This window comes from Capra hircus, chromosome 17 (assembly GCF_001704415.2).
Source record: "Capra hircus breed San Clemente chromosome 17, ASM170441v1, whole genome shotgun sequence".
Taxonomy (NCBI): domain Eukaryota; kingdom Metazoa; phylum Chordata; class Mammalia; order Artiodactyla; family Bovidae; genus Capra; species Capra hircus.
The window spans coordinates 24,588,330-24,610,774 of record NC_030824.1 but is presented as its reverse complement, the minus strand read 5'-3'; the positions used below and the strand labels follow the sequence as shown (position 1 = coordinate 24,610,774).

The 22,445-nt window shown below is 45.5% G+C and overlaps 1 protein-coding gene and 1 pseudogene across 5 annotated transcripts in view; both read left to right on the top strand.

The window, feature by feature from the left end:
* On the top strand, positions 4,771-5,237 carry LOC106503036 (annotated as a pseudogene). The gene has a single exon (XR_001919397.1). The product of XR_001919397.1 is annotated as a 60S ribosomal protein L35a pseudogene (transcript).
* Positions 5,920-22,445, top strand: part of RIMBP2 (RIMS binding protein 2) — a 126,831-nt gene continuing 110,305 nt past the window's right edge. For all 4 annotated transcript variants that reach the window (XM_018061416.1, XM_018061414.1, XM_018061415.1 and 1 more), the window contains exons 1-2: positions 5,920-6,009; positions 14,578-14,700. The gene's annotated coding sequence lies outside the window, so the exon portion shown is untranslated. The remainder of the gene's footprint in view (positions 6,010-14,577; positions 14,701-22,445) is intronic.

Below are 22,445 nucleotides of genomic sequence, written 5' to 3'. Positions count from 1 at the left end.
TATAAGTGATATCATGTTATTTGACTTTCTCTTTCTGACTTACTTCACTTAGTATAATAGTCTCTAGGCCCATCCATATTGCTGCAAATGGCATTATTACATTCTTTCTTTGGCTAAGTAATATTCCACTGTACATACGTACCACATCTTTATCCACTCATCTGTCAGTGGACATTTAGGTTGCCTCCATGGTTTGACTATTGTAAATAGTGCTGCGTTGAACATTGTGGTGCATGTATCTTTCTGAATTACAGTTTTCTCCAGATATATGTCCAGGAGTGGGATTGATGGATCATATGGCGACTCTATTTTTAGTTTTTTAAGGACATCCACACTGTCTTCCATAGACAGTGGCTGCACCAGTTTACATGCCCACCAACAGTGTAGGAAGGTTCTCTCTCAGCACCTCTCCTGGAGGTCATGGGAAACACTTTCAGTGCCTCAACCACTAAACATCTTTGGTCCTCACCTGGCTTGGGCAACAGCTGATGCCGGGGACCGTCATTGTCAAGTTTGTGCTTCCTTAGCTTCTAGGACATCACACACTTGTTTCCCATCACTCCTGACCATCCCTTTGCAGGAGCCTCTTCTGCCTGTTTTAACATCTCTGTTTCTCTCACTCTGTCCTGGGTCCTTTCTTTAGTCTCACTGGGAGTTTGCACTTAATCCCATGATGCAGGCTTCAGGGGTCACTGGCCTCAGAATTCTTCAGCTGAGATGCCAGAGCTCTCTTATCAGCCTGCTGGGAGTTCATCCTAACCTCCAAATGTTTATCTGCAAAGTGGAAATAAAGACTGTGCCCTTTTCTATCTGTGGTTACGGATAACTAGATTCAAAAAACCGTGCGTTTTGATTTCTACAGGGTAGACCCTGTCTCATGCACCCACTGTTTGGTGAATCCTAAGTCCTCTTACCTGGATGGCTTTAAATGTAAAGTATCCAAGATCCGGTCTGATCCCAACATGATGCTGAGAGTCTCCCAAGGACAGGGAAGCTGGACCATTTCCCAGGAAGCGAACAGTTACACAGAGGCTGGTTTCCCTCTCTTCGCAATCATTATTTCAGGTCAAGAAGATGGAGCTTAGAGGGTGATTTCATACAGCTGGTGCTCGGAAAGCTCTTTGTTATCACAGTCCTGGTGATGCATGAGTCACTGGCTTTGCATCTCCAGGCAGTGGGCGTGTGCTGTCAGATTCAATTCCTGGGTCCTCGGATGTGCCCAGTAGTCAACAGTGTCAAACCCCTGGCACAGAAGGTGCCAGAGGGGCACAGATCACTCTGTGGCAGGGAGGTGTGTGTGCACACCTGTGATCTGGGCGCTGGTGTGACCGGCCGCCTTTACCCCAGGCTGTGAAAATCCTCGTTACTCAGCAGGAATGTCAGATTATATTAAGTCCACCCCATCCTCCTCCTCCTCCTCCTCCTTCTCCTGTGAATTGTCATAGCTCGTGCACCCGCGCCTGTTGGCGAGTCTCATTTTGTCGTGTTGCAACTAAAAGCCCACATCTTTGGGGGGCCTTCTGGTCTCAAGCATGCGACCAGTATGTAAGGTGTTCTATCTCTTGCTTAGCGGCCCTTTCTTGGTGGTGCTGATTAATCCAGAAGGGCTAGATTTCGTTGGAGAGGTGACAGCTTCCCTGGGTGGGCAGCTCTGGTCCTGCACGGTGTCAATGATGAAAGCTTCCAGGGTAAGTCTTCCTACTTCTCAGCATCTTCATGGGACTGGAAGCCTGAGCAGTAGGCATTTTCTGGATTTTCCCCTAAAGCAATCCAAGAAACATGCATGTCTGAGGAGCATCCAAGCCCTGTTACTCCAAGGGGCGGGGAGGACCATTCTCTGCTGTCACTGCGGCATTGAGGGTGAGGCCACATGTGTCCCCCTGTCCCATGCCCACCTCTGGGCTTTTTCAGGGCTAAATGACAAGATTGGATAAATGAGATGCTATAATTTGGCAAGTAAATCACATAGTCCGTGTAGCTCAAGTGGCATCCTTCTTCACTCTTCTCTGGGCTTTTACCTGGACATGTTGGGTGCTGAATAGGTTCTTTTAGCATCACTGTGTAAGGGGGTTTGGCCTCTACTAAACTGTTTGCTGTGGAGCAGAGAATTGTTTGGGGTTGAGTTTGCTTCTCAGCAGCTCTTTCTGTTTCTAGTTCCTTGAGGTGGGAGAACCGGTACAGTAAGTGGTACCCCGAGTGCAGATTCGTGCTTGGACCAATTTGGGGGAAGAGATGGCCATGTACAACCCTCCCTCCCCGTTTACCTGGGGATATTGTGGATCAGTGCTTCCTGGACTGGATTTAGATCCTGGGCTTTTTTCTCTTGAAGATTGATTTCGTCAGGTTAAGCAGCTGACCTTGAATCACTGAGATGGAATAGAGATGAAATTGATGAATGCAACTTTCCTACAACCACCAGAAAACTGGGTGAAAGAGCCAGCCCTGCTTCTCTTCCCGATGTTGCCTTCTTGCAGTCCACTCTTCTGGGGGAGGGGCAGAGGAAGGTGATGGCAGGAACTGAGTGGGTGGTTATGGCAGATTGTGGAAGCTGTGCAGAGTGAGAGTGGTGCCTCCAGTAGGGAAGGTGGCCCCTGCTTGAGCCGCCATCGTGTGCAGGAAAATGCTCGGGACTCTAGGAGAACCATCTCATTTAGTCCTCCAAATGGCTGCTGAGTACGTGCTTTCACATCCTTCCATCTCAGAGAGTGTAGAGATACCAGGCAACCTGCCTGAGGTCATAGGTCTTACGCATGAACCAGCTCGAGTTTGTATTTAGGCAGAATGACCTCAGGACTGACATTTTAACCCCTCCTTAAAGTTTTTCCTGGGGTCTTCCCTAGCTGTCCAGTGGTTAAGACCTCACCTTCCAATTCAGGGGGTATGCGTTCAATCCCTGGCCTGGAGTTAAGATCCCACATGACTCATGGCCCAAAACCCAAGACATAAAATAGAAGCAACATTGTAACACATTCAATAAAGGCTTTAAAAATGGCCCACATTAAAAAAAATGTTTAAAAAATAATATAGTAGTATCAACTCCTGCTTTAAAGAAAATAGTTTCTCCTGAGACAAGTTTCTCTCTGAGACATGGCTGCCTTTATTTCACCTTGGGGAATCCAAGACTTCCAAGGTCAAGAGTGAGGGGTGTGGGAGAGTGTACCTATCCCTTGTATTGCCAGTGGTTCTCATGTGGGATATCCCACAATGTCTCCAGGTCCCCCAAGGAGCCAGCAGGGGATTACATTGTGGTTGCTTTATGTGAAAAAGGGGGAAATGAATTTATGCCTTTGGGAACATCTCAGAGGAGGGAAGCAGTTTCTCATAGGCTGGGGATCATTGTTCCCCAGAACCAAACACAGAAGAAGCCATAAGGGGAGGAGACTGTAATGACTGTGGCCTAGGGTAAGGGGCTCGACTGAAATATAGGGCCTGAAAACAGCAGGAGGACCCTTTCTCCTTGTGGGAGGTGTCGGTAGCCCTATGGTTCCTGTTCCTTTCATATCGTGAGTGTGAATGAGCCCAAGTTCAGACCTCTTGAAGTATTACAAAGGAGATTCCCAAGTCAATTCAGATGTGGGTGATCCTCAGATAGGAACTCACTTAAGAGACGAACAGAGAACACACTTGAAGAATCCAGCAAAGAAACCTGCAGACCTGACTGCAGGTGGCTGTTGCTGTCACCTCCCTCTGTGGGACACTAATTGTCCCCATTGCTTCTTCCTTGTGCTTTTTAATGGGTGTCATTCTTTACCTTTGTGAGAATCCTCAGCTTGCTCACTGATGCTTCATTTTCAGGTCACTTCATTATTTTTATTTCTTCTAGAGTCAGTTCATCCTGGTTACTGATTTTGTTAAATCTCTTTAGCAGTGTGAGCTTTCTTTCTGTGTTTTGGAATTTCTGTTTTCAGACTCATCTTTTATGGGAGATTTTTACCCCCTATCTCTCTTTCCTTGTCTGCGCTCACTGTCTGCTCTTGTCTTACTTCTTTGTCATTCTGTACCATCCCATGGGTGCTCCTGGTCTTGAATTGGGTTCTATTATTGGTAGCTCAGAGTTCCTGTACAGGTGATACCAATGAGCCAGTGGGTCTGGTCTCCCTGCCTCTCCGCTGCAGTACCTTGTCTGTGCCAGAGCTCTGGGCAGCCTTCTTTGGGAGTTGGGGACTTGACCTCAGCCTTGGTTCAGGCAGTACCTTGGCTCAAGTCTCTAGCCTCAGGTAGGATACTTTCACTTCTTCATAGCCTAATATAATTGGACTCCTAATTTTTTCTGCCTGGAAAATTAGGCAGAGGAGAGGACTCAGAATTTTCTGGACTTAGAATCTGGAGAGTCCCAGGAGATCCACTCATGACATGTGCTCCAGCCTTCCTCACAGATTTTTTTTTTCCTTCTTTTTGAGCAAGACAAACCTCTAAGTGTTTTCTGTATTGTTTATTATGGCAATATATTTGGAGCAGTGCTTGTGAGGAAAAGGGGCAGGTCAGAGCTTGACATAAACTCCAGATGACGAGCGGTTCTGTTGCCTCTTTAGGACACAAGGGTGCAGTGCAGGTCAGCACACAATGTATCAGATGTGATTTATCTTCTGGACACTTCACTACAGGCTTTATAGATATTATTTTATTATCCACTCGTAACATCATCGTAAAGTATCACTCCTCCCGTTTTTATAGAGTTGGAAACTCACGGCTTGGAAAGAGGAAAAGAAATGCATCCCATACCACAAGGCTTGTGAATCACAGAATCACACCCACCCCCAGTCTGATTTCAAATCAGAACCCTTCACCCTCTTTCAGCCATCTTGGACCCTGTGAAGGCCTGCTGGGAACGGGACTTCTAAAACGACAAATATGTCTGGAAGGCTGTGGTCCAAGGCAATTTTTGCTGGCTATAAACGGGGTCTACGGAACCAAAGGGAACACACTGCTCTCCTGAAAATTGAAGGTGTATATGCTCGAGATGAAACTGAATTCTATTTAGGCAAGAGATGTGCTTATGTGTACAAAGCAAAGAACAACACAGTAACTCCTGGTGGAAAACCTAACAAAACCAGAGTAACCTGGGGAAAGATCACTTGAGCTCATGGAAACAGTGGCATGGTTCGTGCCAAATTCCGAAGCAACCTTCCTGCTAAGGCCATTGGACACAGAATTCGTGTGATGCTGTACCCTTCGAGAATTTAAACTTCTTGAAAATAAATAAAAGTGTGGATTTGTCCTGTTGTGCTTTTGTTAAATGGCTTAAAAAATTCTTTGTCCTGAATACAGTTGCTAAGTCCTAAAATGGTGGTGGCTATCAGGCATATACAGAGTACACAGGAGCCTAGAGAATATAGGACTATAGGAGGATTTTGATGAGGATGGATGTATCTTGTATCTTAATACAAGACCTTAAATGGTAGGGGGAAGATTACAAGTGATTTTTAGTTGGAAACAGTGGAAAGGAGTATCTTGGAAGGTTTCTAGTGATGGAGCACTGGAACCTAGCCTATGGAAACATTTTTAAACTTGGCAGCACTGTTTGGCTTACGGGTTTTTCTGTCCCCCAACCAGTAATCAAACCTAGGCCCTTGGCAGTAAGAGTGCAGGGTCCTAACCACTAATCGGCCAGGGAAGTCCCTTTAGCCAGTATTGATATATATGTAAAACTTCTCCAGATTTCCACATCAAATGGACCTATAATTCTTCCTTTTATTTCAACTGTGGCACTGTGATATTGGTACCTGTCTCCCTCATTACACTGAAAGAACCTTGTTTTGATCTAAAGTACCTTGTAATAATAGCATGCACTTGTTTGATATAGATTGGTTGGGAAATCTGGGGATTAAAAATGGTACATGGGAAAAAAAAAAAAAGAACCCTTCACCCCCACTCGTGTGTTAGGATGTTATCTCACGATGCCCTTCCCTTTTGTTCTAGGAAAATGCACTTAAGGAAGCTGCCCAAGGAGACCATCGCCTGAGGCCCCATTATGCAGGCCTTCCCGCAAGGGCCCGCCAGCTCGACAAGGTAACTGGCCACCACTATCGACAGGCCACTGGGAGCTGGGGTGTCAGGGAGGAGCCCAGGGAAGGTGAAAAGGGATGACTCACTGAACTCCACCCAAACAAGAGTGGCTGGGACCCTGGTCACACCTCTTCTATTTCATCATGTGGCCACTGCACAAAGCCCTAGAGAAATGTCTCATTTGCTGTCTGCTAGGCATCCCCATGTAGAGGTCTGTTCAGTCACATAGGGGCCAGAACAAAACTTCTCATGTCCTCTCCACCAAACCATTGCCTCCCCTAGTTTTTCTCATTCCAGTAAATGGCCATCCCTCCAACTGCTCAGGCCTAGATGCTCCGAGTGGTCCTTTATCCCTCCTTTACACCTCACTCTCCAACAGCCCCCAGCCCTCCCATTTCCAATCCCACTGTGTCCCACAAGCACAGGCTGCCATTTTCTCCTGCCTGAATGATGAAACATTCATGTCCAACAATCAGTTTCCAGCATGATCTAGAGTGATCCTATGACTCAAACCAGACTGTGTTGCTCCTCGGAGTAAAAACCTCCCAAAATAACAAGACTCCTCCTTGTGGCTGCCGTCTCACTCAGCCTTGTCATCTGCCTCTCTGTCTTTGATTCCTGAAGTTCTGTTCACACGGACCTTCTTTTTGCTCCTCAGACCACCAAGCTGGTCTCAGTGTGCCATGGCTTTCTCTGCTTAGAACTCTGCTCCCTCCTTTTCAAATAGCCACCAGCCTCTTGCTCTTCATGGTGAGTTGCCTCCTCAGCTAGACCTTCACTACCTCCAGCTGCCCATCCCCTTCCTTTAGTTATGTGGCTTCCTCAGCTTTTATCTTCTTGTGTATCTCATCACTTTGTTGGTTGATCACACCTTCACCCTGCAATAGTGTCAGCTCCTAGGTAGCAGAGGTCTTTGCTGTCTTATTCATCACAATATCCCCAGGAATATCACAGTATCCCCACAACATCACAATATCTCAGGAAATATCGTAGGTACTCGGTGAATATTAGTTAACGATCAGTTGGTGGTTTGAAATTGCTAATTGCTTAAATTTCCATAATTACAGAATGTTTATTTGGAAGAATAACTGAGTCCTAACAATTTACTATAAAAATAGAGCTTTTTTGATTTTATGCTTCTTTTCCTGCCTTCCTGTTTGACTCCCCCCTTTTTTAAGAAAAAAAAAATCTGCTTTTCAGGAAATAAGAAGTGTTGGAGAGGATGTGAAGAAATTGGAGCCATTGTGCCCCGCTGGTGGAAATATAAAATGGGGCAGTGACTATGGAAAACAGGATGGCAGATCCTTAAAAAATTAAGAATAGAATTACTCCATGATCCAGCAATTTCACTTCTGGAGATATACCCCAAAGGATGAAAAACAGGGTTAAGAAGAGATATTTGTCCTTTCATTTTTATAGCAGCATTATTCACAGTAGCCAAAAGATGGAAGCAACCCAAGTGACCATCTATGAATAAATATCAACAAATGTTATATAAGATGCAGTATGTGTGTGTGTGTGTGTGTGTGTGTGTGTGTGTGTGTGTGTACATATATGGGTAGATTTTTTTTTTTATATATAACATCTTACCAAAAAACCCTAACGAACTTTTTGGCCAATCCTATTGGAGCAGGAGGCCATGCCCACCTCCAGGGGATCTTCTCAACCCAGGGACTGAACCTGCATCTCTTAAGTCTCCTGCATTGGCAGGTGGATTCTTTACACTAGTGCCACCTGGGAATTAATTATATATACACATCATGGACTATTATTACTCAACCTTAAAATCAAGGAAGTTCTGACACCTACTGCAACGTGGAGGAACCTTGAAGACATTATGTTCAGTGAAATAAGCCAGTCCAGAAGGACAAATACTGTATGATTCCACTCATATAAAGTCCCTAGAGGAGTCAGATTCATAGAGACAGAAAAGTAGGGTAGGGGGAGGCAGGGGCTAGGGGAGGGGGAGGGGGACTTAGTGTCTAATGGGGACAGATATTCAGTTTGGGAAGACGAAGATTTTGGAGATGGGTGAAGGTTCCACAACAGTGTGAGCATACTTCATGCCACTGAGCTGTACACTCGAAAACATTAAGACAGTAAATTTGATGTCATGTGTGTGTTAGTCACTCAGTTGTGTCCGACTCTTTGTGACCCCATGGACTGCAGCCCACCAGGCTCCTCTGTCCGTGGGATTCTCCGGGCAAGAATACTGGAGTGGGTAGCTATTTCCTTCTCCAGGAGATCTTCCTAACCCAGGGATAGAACCCAGGTCTCCTGCATTGCAGCCAAGTTCTTTACCATCTGAGCCACCAGAAAGCCCCGCGTTATGTGTATTTTACCGTAATTTTATCAAAAAGATGTGCTTTCAGTACGACCCCAACTCTCCCTTTAAATCCCTTCCTCCATATTCCTGCCAGCCCCTTTGCCTTCTGTCCTCTTTCCTTTCCAAACCTGCTCTCAGGAAAGGCTCTGATAAACTCACACTCCCTGAGGTGCAAATCCATAATGAGGCTTGGTGACCTTCTCAGCCCTGGCATCTTTTTACTTAAACGAAAACAGAAATGAAAAATAATGGTGATGTTTTGGGCATCAGAAACAAACTAACCACAGGGCTGGAGGGAGTTGGCTGGAGGGAGGGTGGATCCTAGAATGACTTCCTCGCTTTCACTAAGTTCACTCCATGCGGGCATCTGTCTGCTCCCCAGCCAGGCTCCTGCACCCGGAGTGGGAGTCCTCCTTGGTGAGGGCAGAGCCAGAGGAGCCCAGTGGCGGTGTCACCTATGGTCAGTGGTGGCGGGGTGGAGTCCCAGGGTCAAGCATCACCAGCATCTCATTCCCAAACCTGGCTCTCCTGGAGCCCTGATGGGCACCCCTGCTGCCATAGAACTCTCACCAAAACTGACATACTTTTTTTCATTAAGGTTTGAAACTCCTTCCCCTGCTGCCTTCACATCTTGGCCTTTTAAGCAAAGCTTCAAGGCCCAGAATATGAGCTCCCCTCGGCATTGCAGGGGGGTGTGAAGGCACGGAGTGACTCACAGGCACAGACTGGACTAGCAGAGCTTGCAGAGAGGAGGTGGGGAGCCTGGTGTTGCCATAGACATCATATTTGTCCTGCCCCTTCCCAGGCTTACAGGGCTGGGTGTTCCCTTGGGGTGCCCGAGCAGGGTGTCTTCAGGGGAGTCACCATGGGAAACAGCAGGTCCTTAAGGACTGCCTTGGGAGACCAGTGTCTGTGTCCCAGGGTAATTTGGGGAGGTATAAGGGGCGGGTTGGTTCATGTTGATGGTGAAAGAATTCAACCACAGCACCAGATCCATTGGGGTGGAACCCCCGAGACCTATAGAAACACAAGGAAGTGTTTCATCTGGTTCTCCGGAAGAAGTCTGGGAATTCCCAATTCCCACAGCTGACTCAGGCTGGATTTGCAATCTGCTTTTCAGTAGCCTTGATTAAGTACGCAAAAGAGCTCTTAATTGTTAATGTACAGGGATACAGGGTCAGTGTCTTCCCCGAAGCCTGCCCAGAAGGAATTGCCTCTTAGGTGCAAAATTGGTTATTGAACTACTTAGAATATTGAGTTGAATTCTACTGGGCAGGCCTCCTTGTGGAATGAAACAAATGAACCAGGAATTCAGGACACAGTGCAAAGGATGGGTCAGTGCCCTGATGCCTGCAAACCCAACTTAAAAAATAAAAAAAAAAGGTTCCAAATTTTTTACTCACTTGGGTTCAAAGGAGCCCATTAAATTCTCCCCAAACTGGCTAGCCATTCTTATAATCAGTTGGAGGTTCAGGCTACTTTCTCATTGAGTGTGTGGGGGCATGCGTGCTAAGTTGCTTCAGTAGTGTCCAACTGTTTGTGACCCTATGGATTGTAGCCCACCAGGCTCCTCTGCCTATGAGATTCTCCAGGCAAGGATACTGAAGTGGGTTGTTATGCCCTCCTCCAGGGGATCTTCCTGACCCAGGAATGGGACCCAGGTCTCATGCATTACAGGCAGATTCTTTACCATCTGAGCCACCAGGGAAGCCCGGGAAAGAGTGGAGATTACCACAAACATCATTTTTTCATGGGTGAGGTTAGTTTTTGAGATTTCCAAGACCAGTTTAAGCTCATGTTTTCAACACTTCCTTTTTCATCTCCTTTCTATATTGTGGAAACGCTGGAACCAGACTGGTTAGTGTCAGAAGTCCTAGAAGCAAGGTGTCTGCAGGGCTGCACTCCTTCTGTAGGCTCCAGGAGAGAAGCACGTTCTCATGTCTTCCAGCTCCTAGAGGTGCCCTCATTCCTTGGCCCCTGGGCCCTTCCTTCATCTCCAAAGCCAGCAAGGTAGCATCTTCATATTGCATTCCTCTCATCAGGACCCTTGTCATTACTACACTGGAGCCACTAAGATAATCCAGGACAATCTCAAAATCCTTAATCTCTCCGTCCAAGTCTTTTTTGCATATGAGGCAACATTCACAGGCTCCAGGATTAGGATGTGGACTTCTTTATCGGTTTTAATTTAGTCTATCTCAGTCCACCCCTGCCCCCAATCAATCCCTTTGTCTACCCCATCCCTCCTAACCAACAAACTTTCTTTCCATTGTTGCAAACCAGGGAAGTGACCTTAATCATTCCATAATTGTGACCATAAAGGGGACATGATGGAGTAACTTAAAGTCAAAGAAATGCAAAACCACAATCGTGGCATGAGATGAAGTGTATTTGATGTATTAAAGCACAAGCACCAACAGCTTGCAGAGCCTTCTAGTGGCCCAGAAGTCCTCGCAGATTCTTGCTCATCCTCAGCTATCCTGTAAAGCACTGTCTTCAAGACAAATAAAACTTGGCCCTTTTTTTTCCCACCAACAATCGCTTTCTGTTGTTACTACAATGAACACAATATAAGGTACAACAAATCACAACATCTTTTTTTTTTTTTTTACTTTTTTAACTGTTTTTATTTTGTTTATTTTTTTTTTAATTTTTATTTTTACTTTATTTTGCTTTACAATACTGTGTTGGTTTTGCCATACATTGACATGAATCAGCCACGGGTGTACATGAGTTCCCAATCCTGAACCCCCCTCCCACCTCCCACCCCATATCATCTCTCTGGATCATCCTCGTGCACCAGCCCCAAGCATCCTGTATCCTGTATCAAACATAGACTGCCGATTCGTTTCTTACCTGATAGTATGCATGTTTCAATGCCATTCTCCCAAATCATCCCATCCTCTCCCTCTCCCACAGAGTCTAAAAGTCCATTCTATACATCTGTGTCTCTTTTGCTGTCTCACATAGAGGGTTATCATTACCATCTTTCTAAATTCCATACATATGTGTTAGTATACTGTATTGGTGTTTTTCTTTCTGGCTTACTTCACTTTGTATAATAGGCTCCAGTTTCATCCACCTCATTAGAACTGATTCAAATGTATTCTTTTTAATGGCTGAGTAATACTCCACTGTGTATATGTACCACAGCTTTCTTATCCATTCATCTGCTGATGGACATCTAGGTTGTTTCCATGTCCTGGCTATTATAAACAGAAAAGCACAGCATTTTAGCTCCATGTTGGGTAAATGGGATTTTTGGGTGGGCCTGACCTGCTAACGTCCATCTGTTCTGTCTGCCGCTGGCAAACGTCCCTGTGGAAGCACAGGTCTGGCGGCTGCCAGTCAGTTTCCAGATTCACTTCTGTGTTGTGGTCTGTCTGCTGGTTGGGGATCAACTATTATTTCAATGTTTTAAAAAATCTTTTTATTTATTTTTATTGAAGTATAGTTAATTTGCAATGTTTTTAATTCCTGTTATACAGCAAAGTGATTACATTATATATATGTCTTCTGTTTTTAATAGTCTTTTCCATCATGGTTTATCATAGGGAGCTCAGCTGTTGTTCTACGATGACCTAGAGGGGTGGGATGGGTGGATGGGAGGGAGGCTCAACAGGGAGAGGATAGCAGAGAAGGAAATGGCACCCCACTCCAGTATTCTTGCCTGGAAAATCCCATGCACGGAGGAGCCTGGGAGGCTGCAGTCCATGAGGTCGCTGAGAGTCGGACACGACTGAGTGACTTCACTTTCTTTTTGCTTTCATGCATTGGAGGACATGGCAACCCACTCCAGTGTTCTTGCCTGGAGAATCCCAGGGACGGGGGAGCCTGGTGAGCTGCCGTCTATGGGGTTGCACAGAGTCGGACACGACTGAAGTGATTTAGCAGCAGCAGCAGCATAGCTAGCTGATTCACGGCTGTTGCACAGTATAAACTAACACAATAAAGCAATTATCTGCCAATTAAAAAAAATATATATATATAACTTATGATAAAACAGAAAGGGGATTGGCTATTCTTGACCAAAGCCCTGGGCAGTGCCCCTGGCAGAATGATTCCCGACTGCCCTGTGCTCTTATAAGGGGCTGGATAATAACTAAATATATGGAAATAAGTGAGGTCGGCAAATGGAGCCTGAAACCCAAGTCAGCTCCCCTACAAAGTATGAGTTTGAGTTTCCTGGAAATACCTGACTTACATGGGCTTTGGCTATTCGTTCTACCTCTCTACTCTGACAACAGGAAACTGGATCACTAAAGAAAATTCTGGTCCCATCGGAGCTTACATTCTAATGAGGTGCAACCCTGAGAAAACATGTAAACTGCTCATATGATAATTTCACATAGTGATAAATGCCCATGGAAAATAAACCAGGGGAAAATGGCAAGGGCAATGAAGACAGGCAAGTAGGGAGAATATCAGTACCTCAAGTGCTTGTCTGGAGGGATATAATTGATGAGCAGAGAGTGGGGGTGGAGTGGGAGGTGCCACAATGGTAACAGCTCATTCAAAGGCCCTGGGGCAGGAATAAGCTTGGCTTGTTCAAGGGATTAAAAGAGGCCAAAGTGACTGAGCATGGTGGATGGTAACAGGTCAGATCAGAAAGGTGGGTAGGCCAGATGCTGCAGGACTTTGGGCCACATCAGGAATTTGGACTTGATTCCAATTTCCATGGCAGCCCTGGGAGTTTTTAATCAGGGAGCAGCAAGATCTGACTTCTATTCGAGAAGCCTTCTGCTGGCTACGGTGCAAGACTGGACGCAGGGCTTTCAGATACTGTTCCCAAGTCTAATTTCCTTGATTAGTCAGGACATGAGAAGCGAAGGCTTTCAGCAAACCTGGACTTGAGGTTCAAATGCGGGTTCTGCTTAGTTCCATTAGGTCATGACATTTTCACCAGGTAGCATTTGAATTTTCCCCTGAGTTCATTGCTTGATGCATCACACTGTAGCAAAATGGCACGAAAATACTTCTGTGAATCAGACCTCTCCACGACCTCTTAATAACAGCTTCCCTGTAACCCTGCTCCATTTACGAATGCCAAGTGGGCGCCTTCTTTTCTTTCTGTGCCACAGAAACTGTCAGGTTACACGAAGATCGTACATAAAGCATTTGAAACAGAAAGGACTTATGTAGCTACAAAAAAAAAAAGAAAGCCAAAAAACCCATGACTTTGTGACAGTCTGTTATTGAAGCCATAATTCATGTAATGTTTGGGGAGGAGGGGAAGAAATTAAAATTCCGTGGTTGGAATAAAGCATGCTGTGCAATGAAAAAATAATGGAGAAGAAATCAGGTAACTTCTCTCATCAAGGGCATGCCCTTTTCTGTTTCAAAGAAGCTAGATAAGAGATTGAGGATTAGTAGAGCCTCCCAGATAAGTTTTAAACATGGGAGTCCTGGGAGTTCTGGGCTGAAAATGAACATGGTTTCTGAGGTTATTGGAGCATCCATCATCCAAATCCACGTGGTGCTTTGTTGCCATTTTTGTCCACTTTTATGACAGAGGTGAAATTTTAGGCAAAAGAATTTAGTATGGCTACACAATTTGAGTAACATTTTGTGTCTGTCAGGACTTTCAGTTCAGAGGGACAGAAGACAATTCAAATTGACACAAGTAAGCCAAGGGGAACTATTGGCCCAAGTAACTAGAAAGGAAAGCGCTAGCTTCAGGCACAGCTTGATCTAGTTGCTCACACAATGTCATCAAGACCCTGCTTCTCCCTCTACATCTCCAGAGTCTATGCTCAGATGAGTTCTTCCCTCATGAATGCAAACAGCAGTGTAGCTCCAACCTTTGTCTTTAACTTTCCAAGTACAGTGGGTGAATCTCTTCCCAGGGAATCTCCTCCCAGATCCCTACACAGTCTAATATCTCCTTCTCTGTGGATGCTACTGGGTTCTATGCCCCTCCTCTCCCAATCCTCACATCCAGGGGATGGGATTATACTGATTGGCTAGGCCTCGGTCACATCTCCAGACCTGATCCAATCACTGTGGCTGTGGTGAGGCTGGGTGGGATGAAGAGAGAGGCTGTGTGCTGATTGGCCAGCCCTTGGTCACACGTATTCACCCCAGCAGGAGTGGACCCACTACGAAGTCCAGAACTGAGGATGAGGGAGGGGAAGTCTCCAAAAAGAACTTAAAGGGGCAGTGACAGATGACAGCTGGGGACAAATACCCACTGCAGCTCCCGTGCATATTGTAAACGCCCCTTCTCTCCATTCTTGCTACTTTAGGTGAAAGCAGAGTATGCTCGGCTTAAACACACGCTCACCATAGTGACCAGAGAACGTGATTTGGCCGTGAAGGAGAAACACCAGCTCCAAGCCAAGCTGGAGAACCTAGAACAGGTCCTAAAGGTAGGACACGCTTCCACTTCCGCTTTCCCCGGGGGTCAACGTGAAGAAGGAGGGGCCGCAGAATTCCAAAGCAGAGAGTGGTTGAAACTCCTTTTGAGTTTCAAAATCATAAAAATTCAGGGCTCTATGGGGCTGTTTTTACCCTTTCTGTGGTATACAAAGCAATAAATAACAAAATTTGAATGTTTCTGGAAGCGATCCCGTAAAACCAATTATGCATTTCCATTTCTTAGAATGTTAAACACAGCTGAGCAAGAGATGCTAGGCAGCACTCCGGAATGGAAATTGGGCTTAAGTTGAAGACCAGAGGTGTCTGCGTTGGTTTTTCAGATTTCATGAATTTTAAGCTGTTCTTCAGAAGGTTAACGACCTTTGTTATAAAGAGAATAGCTAAGTCAGAAAATTGCTTTATCAAGCTGCAGGTAATTGCATAGCCTCATGCATTCCTGATGAGCCAGGATCTCCTTCAATATTTAATGGGTGGGTTGATTTGCTTTTGATGTCATTGAGTTAAGCTGAATGAATTAGTTGCCTTTTTTTTTAAGTGTTAAAATTTTATTGGATTCTCATAGTGGGAAAAAAAATTTTAACATAAAAGAATAAAATAATTGCCTGCAGTTCTACAATCTAGTACATAGATTAAGCGTTTGTATGGCACAAGCACAGAACAGAGTTATGGAGCGCCCACCCACCGTCCTGCACCGGGAAGTGATTTTAACTCCACCTTTAGCTTATTTGGGGGAACTGCTAGAACTCTGAGGGGACTCAGATCCATGATTGGTAAGGACTAGGGTGAGGTGCAAAATGGATACAGCGTTTCTTTTGGGGGTGATGAAAATGTTGTGGAATTAGCGTGATGATTACCAAACATTGTGAATGTACCAACACCTCTGAATTGTATGCTTTAAGGGGTGAATTCTATGGTATGTGAATTACATCTCAATTTAAGAGTGCATGTGCATGCTCGTGCTTAGTTGTGTCCAACTCTTTCCAACACTGTGGACTGTAGCCCGCCAGGCTCCTCTGTGCATGGGATTTTTTTCAGGCAAGAATACTAGAGTCGGTTGCCATTTCCTCCTCCAGGAGATCTTCCTGACCTAGGGATTGAACCCACATCTCTTGCATTGCAAGCGGATTCTTTACCTCTCAGCCATTGGTGAAGTCCCCAGTTTAAGAGTAAAGATGCCCTGTTCTTTCTGCTGGCCCTAGAGGGGAACCACACCCTTGTGTGATTCAGGAGGTGACAGAGCCATGCCCAGTGCTGGTGGTGTCTGAGACGCCCCCGAGTGTCTACTTGGCCCTCTCTGGAGGAAGGACCAAGGCTAACCCTGACCATGTTTCTTTTTACCCTTTGCTCTGAATTTAGAATATAGCCCTAATGGAGTGAGAAGCCATGTAATTATTCAAATTTCAGGAGCTACCTGGACTGCCGTGAATTCTCTGAGGGCACAAACTGTTTCATTCGACTCTCTACCCATAGAGGTTGGGAAAGGTGGTGTTTGGTGGGGTCAGTGGAGGATGGGCTGGGAAAGCAGAGTGTACCCAGGGGCTTTGCTGAGGGTCTTTGGAGAAAAGTCACCATGAAGGACAGTGTAGAGTAGAGGTTCTGGGGGACTGTGCCTCCTGGGGGACTGTGCCTGCAGGAGGAATTTGACAATCTGGAGACATTTTTGATATATATGACTGGGGAGGGGCTATCGGCATCTCGTGGGCAGAGGCCAGGGATGTTGCTAACCCTCCCGCAATGTACAGGACCGCTTCCATAGCAGAGAATTAAGTGGCCCAAAATGGCATTGGCACAAAGGTTGAGAAACTGTGTTAGCTTCTAATTGTTGCTATAACAAATTGTCACAGTGTAAAATAAAACAGATGTATTTTCTCTCTTTTTTGATGTGCAAAAGCTATTTAAAAAAAAAAACTTTTTATTTTCTATTGGGGTATAGGAGCTTCCCTAGTGGCTCAGACATTAAAGAATCCGCCTTCTATGCAGGACACCTGAGTTCGATCCCTGGGTTGGGAAGATCCTCTGGAGGAGGGCATGGGAACCTACTCCAGTGTTCTTGCCTGGAGAATCCCCATGGACAGAGAAGCCTGGTGGGCTACAGTCCATGGGATTGCAAAGAGTCAGACACAACTGAGCAACTAAGCACAGCACAGCACATAGCTGATTAGGACTTCCCAAGCTAGTGGTAAAGAACCCACCTGCCAATGCAGGAGACATAGAAGAGACGTGGATTCGATCCCCGGGTCAGGAAGATCCCCTGGAGGAGGGCATGACAACTCCCTCCAGTATTCTTGCTTGGAGAATCCAATGGACAGAGGAGCCTAGCGGGCTATGATCCATAGGATCAGAGTCGGACACGACTGAATCGGCTTAGCACATGCACACACACATAGTTGTATGCATATACAGAGTTGTAATAGCTTCAGGTGAACAGTGAAGGGACTCAGCCATACATCTATATGTATCTGTTCTCCCCCAAACCCCCCTCCCATCCAGGCTGCTACATAACTTTGAACAGAGTTCTGGATGCTATACAGTAGGTCCTTGTTGGTTACCCATTTTAAATAAAACAGTGTGCACGTGTCCATCCCAAACTCCCTAACGATCCCCTCCCCCCATCCTTCCTTTTAGCAACCATAGTTTCATTCTCCAAGCCTGTGAGTCAACAAATATATTCTCTTACACTTCAGGAGGTCAGATCCAACATGAGTCACATGGGCTAAAATCAAGGTGTCAGTAGAACTGCCTGCCTCTCAGAAGGCTATGGGGAGACCATTTCCTGCTGTCCCCACCTCCTGACAGCTCCTGGTCCCTGCCCCTCCCTGCAAAGCCAGCAATTAGCATCTTCTCTCTTCTCTGACTTCTTGCCTCCCTCATGTCAGGAACATGTGATGCCACTCGGTCCACTTGGACAATCTCCCCATCTCAACATCCTTAACTTAATCCCAGTGAAAATCCCTTTGTCCTGTAAGGTGGCATAGTCCCAGGCCACCCAGGGCTTGAGGGGCAAACATCTTTGGGGAACATTATTCGGCCTGCTCCACCCTAGAGTGTTTGGGGGAGGTGACCAGTAGCACCGATGCTACCTGTGAGCAGAGGAAGCCCCATTTATAATTTCGGGGTGTGAAATTCCATTCTGTGTCTTCTGCCTGCCTGCTGGGTTTCAGGCCAGTGTTTCCCCTCATCCAGAGTGAGTGAAGGGCTGAGCATTCCCAGTTTTTGGGGCCCTACCACCCTTCTGTCTGACCTGGGGTTTGAGCCTCATCATCAGGGCCTTGCACGCATGGAGACACCTGAGTTCACATCCAGGTTCTGACTGTGGTGCCCTGCAAACAGCCCTCTCCTTGGCTGCCCTCTGGTCCAGGGAGTGTACACCAGGGCTGTCATCAGCATTTGGTGGGGGGTTAGACTGGGGAGGGGGACTGTGCAGGAGCTGAGAGTGAGCTTGGGGACTTTAGGGTGTGGAATCCCAGGGTCTGGGGAGCTGGACTGTGGTCCGTAAGGAGAGAGTGTGGGGTCTGGTTGGGCTCCTCCCTTTGGCTCCATTTCTAAGGGTGGAATTGAGTGATGAGACTTTACCTGATGAGCAGGCCATGGACAGCCATCAGTGGACATGGTCATCTTTGTCACCAGGAAGGCAGCAAGAGCAGGAGAGGTTAGAGGCTGTGAGGGGTCCATGGGGACAAGTGACAGTGTTATGGGCCTGGGATTCTGGTCACTGCCTCCCCTTGGTCACCAGCTCCCACTACAGTTTTGTCCTATTCTTCACTTGGTGCAGAGCAATACTGTAAAAATAGAAATCAGATCCCAGCACCATCCTCAAACCATTCACATGACCCTTCCTTCCGCCCCAGCTCACTTAACCAAAGCCTGGCGCCTTTACTGCCCTCAGCCCAGGCTGTGCAGTCACCCTCACCTCTTTGGACCCCTGTTCTCCACTCTCTGCCCTGATGCCATCCACTCCCAGCTCTATTTCTGGAACAAATCCAGGCACTGAGTTGTTTTTTTTTAACTTTTTATTTTATATTGGCATATAGCCAGTTTACAATGTTGTGATAGCTTCAGGTGGACAGCAAAGGGACTTAGCCATACATATACATGTATCCATTCTCCCCCCAACTCTCCTCCCATCCAGGCTGCCACGTAACAGTGAGCACAATTTCTGGTGCTATACAGGAACAGGAGACCCTTGTTGGTTATCCATTTTAAATATAGCAGTGTGTACATGTCGATCCCAAACTCCTTCATAAAGATCTTCTCCTCAGTACACGTGTAACGAGTGGATGAACCATGGGGCCCTCACGGGAGGGCTGAAATGCAGGACATGCCCAACGAGGCTGGCCTGGGACAGGGGCCTTATTGGAGGCAAACGGGGCTCTTTCTCAAAAGATTTGTGCTCCATGCAAAAAAGGGAGACAAAAAAGATCTGGAGATTAGAAGAGGCATGTCCTTTGTAAGGGGGTTGATTCCATGGCAGTTGAAGGAAAACACATGTCTTGTGAATTTGCAAAACCCTATGGGACCTGCCTTTTTCTTACACCAGGCACTGACAGCCTTTTGGGCTGAGAGCAGGAGGGAAAAAAATCAGAGAGGTGATGATCCAGATAGAGTTGCTGAAATCCCTGGACTCTTGGACAGCACTTGCTAAACTTTGCTGCTTTCAAAGAACCACTCTCAAGCCAGGAAGCTCCGTGTTTTGTCAGCATTGCTTCAGCTTGGACCAGTTGAAAACACCATGTTCTTCTTCTGCTAATTTGGTCATGGTAATAAAAGGGCTATTCAAAATTAGCCTTTTTTCCAATTTGGTGAAAGTCAAAGTGTTTAAGACTCAGTAGTGTCCGACTCTTTGCAAAACCGTGGACTGTAGCCTGCTAGGCTCCTCTGTCTGTGGGATTTCCAAGGCAAAAATACTGGAGGGGATAGCCAATCCTTCTCCAGGGGATCTTCCCGACCCAGGGATCAAACCTGGGTCTCCTGTGTTGCAGGCAGATTCTTTACCATCTGAGCTACCAGAGAAGCCCATTTTATTATTTTTTAAAGTTTTATTTAATTGACCTATAATTGATTTACAATATTGTGCTAAATTCTGCTGGACAGCAAAGTGATTCAGTTATACATATGTATTCTTTTCCATTATGGTTATTACAGGATATTGAATAGAGTGCCCTGTGCTGTATAGTGGGACATTGTTGTTCATTCTTTCTCTGTATACTAGTTTGCATCTGCTAACCTCAAACTCTGAATCCATTCCACACAACCCACCCCCACCTTTAGCCTTTTTTTCCCCTTGAGCAGCAAAGACCATCAGTGGGCAATGGAGAAGGGAGGAAGTGATTGCTGTGCTGAGCTGAGATGCAGCTGACTTGGCTTAGAAAATGCTATCATTTCTGTTAACTCGGATAAAATGATGACCTTGCACATCCAGAAATTTCTGGACTTCCCCACAACTCCTGGAGTGTGATGTACGGTCTGAGGTTGTCATTGATTTGAATTAAATTGAATCCCCAGACTGGTGCTGGTCAACCTAATTTGCTGAGAACCAGAGAACTCTGTCCATGGGATTCTCCAGGCAAGAATACTGGCAGGGGTTGCCATGCCCTTGTCAGACATGACTGAAGCAATTTAACACAAATACACAAAGAAAACTTGCCCAGTGAGGGGGAATTTGGGTGGTGCAGGATTCCAGCCTCAGCATACCTGAAGCAGAACCTGGACCACATGGCTGACCCCTGACCCTCATCTGGGAGAAGCAAAGATGCTGTGCCGCTGGTTTGGGATAGGAACTGGTGACCAGCTCACAGGATCACTTCATCCTTTTTTTTTTTTTTAATACGAAATTGTGATTATATAGTTGCTAAGTCATGTCTGACTCTTTGTGACCCCATGGACTATAGCCTGCCAAGATCTCCTGTCCATGGGATTTTGCACACAAGAATACTGGAGTGGTTGCCATTTCCTTCTCTGAATTGTGAATGGAACCTAACTTTTCCTTCAAAATACAAAAGCTATTTGTGAAACTAAGATAAGATTGAATGTGTAGCTGTTTTCTAAGACAATTCCAATTAGAATAATACTGAAACTGTCTAGAACCCCCTGCGCTAACGAAACAGATAATCTTTTACCAGATTTGAATTTGTTCTGATTTTTATACTTTTAAAAATAATAGGGACTTTGCTGGGTGGTGCAATGGCTAAGATTCCGTGCTCCCAAAGCAGGGGGCCCAGATTCTATCCCTGGCTGGGGAACTAGATCCCACATGCCACAACTCAGAGTTCACATACTGCAAACCCAACACAAATAAATCAATAAATCAATAAAAATTTTAAAATAAAAATTAAAAATAAGAATTGATGAATTCACTGTCTGCATATATATTTTTTATCATGCTTATTTCCCAGAATATCGTCAAATCACAAAAAACCATCACGTGTAATAGAACATGCACAGATAACATGAATGGAAGGAGAAAATTCAGATAAAGAGGAAGGAGAATTCGAATTCTCCAGCTTGGAAGTTAGACACAGTTACTCTAAAATCTAGTTTGGCCTGCATCTCCATGCAGCCTGGATATAAAGGGAAATAGAAACAATTACGTAATTCGCATTCCTTAGAGAAAGGAACCTACTGTTTCCCCAAGAAAGCAAAGCATGGCTAATGAAACGTGATGGTCTTACTTAGAATGTTATGTTAGAGGAGGATATAGAACAATATAGTAGAAAATATCTTCTGAAGCATCTTCATAGCAACTGAGGGGCAATTTTCCCACTTGCCTTTCTTCTGGGGTTTTGGAAATAAGCATAATTAAACAATATATACGTGGACAGTGAATTCATCAATTATTATTTTTACTTTTTATTTTAAATTTTTGTTGATTTATTTGACTGTGTTGGGTTTGCAGTATGTGAACTCTGAGTTGCGGCATGTGGGATCTAGTTCCCCAACCAGGAAGTAACCTGGGCCCCTTGCCTTGGGAGCACAGAGTCTTAGCCACTGCACCAGCCAGGCAGGTCCCTATTATTTCTAAAGACATGTGGATTCCTCAGGCCATTGTCTTGAGCTGTTAGCAAGGAAAACTGGGGAGAATCATTAAAGCCAGATTTCCCACACTTAGGAAGAACCCAAGAAGTGTTCTTTGTGGTGGGAATTGAAGAAGAGGAAAATTAATGTTCCTGGACCCATTGCTGGTCTATGGAATTAAAAATACCAAGAGATGAGACTTCTGTGGTGGTCCAGTGGCTAAGACACTAAGTTCCCAAATCTGGGGGCCCGGGTTCAATGCCTGGTCAGGGAGTTAGAGCCCACATACTGCAACTAAAGATCCCACATGTGCCATGACTAGGACCCAACACAGTCAAACAAATAAGTAAAAATATTTTTTAAAAATACCGTGAGATGGAAAACATCAGAGTCTGAACAAAAGTGAGATGAGAAGGCTCCCCTGTGCCTATTCATCTTGTCTGGTTGGGAATTGTGACACCCTCAGCCTCCTTATCAGGGGAAAAAGATGTACCTGAACATCTTAACAGAGGTCTACACAGTTGGAACAAAGCGTGGTATCCCTGGCCTGTGGGTGTTTATTTCATGACCATTCCATCATTCATTTGTTCATTTATTCACACTTGTCACTTGAACACTGCTTGTGTTCCAGGCCCAGTTCCCCACAGCAGGGATTGCTGTAGTTACAAAACTGAGTCACTGGGAACAGTTCATGCAGAAAAAGACAAGCATTTGTAACATGATG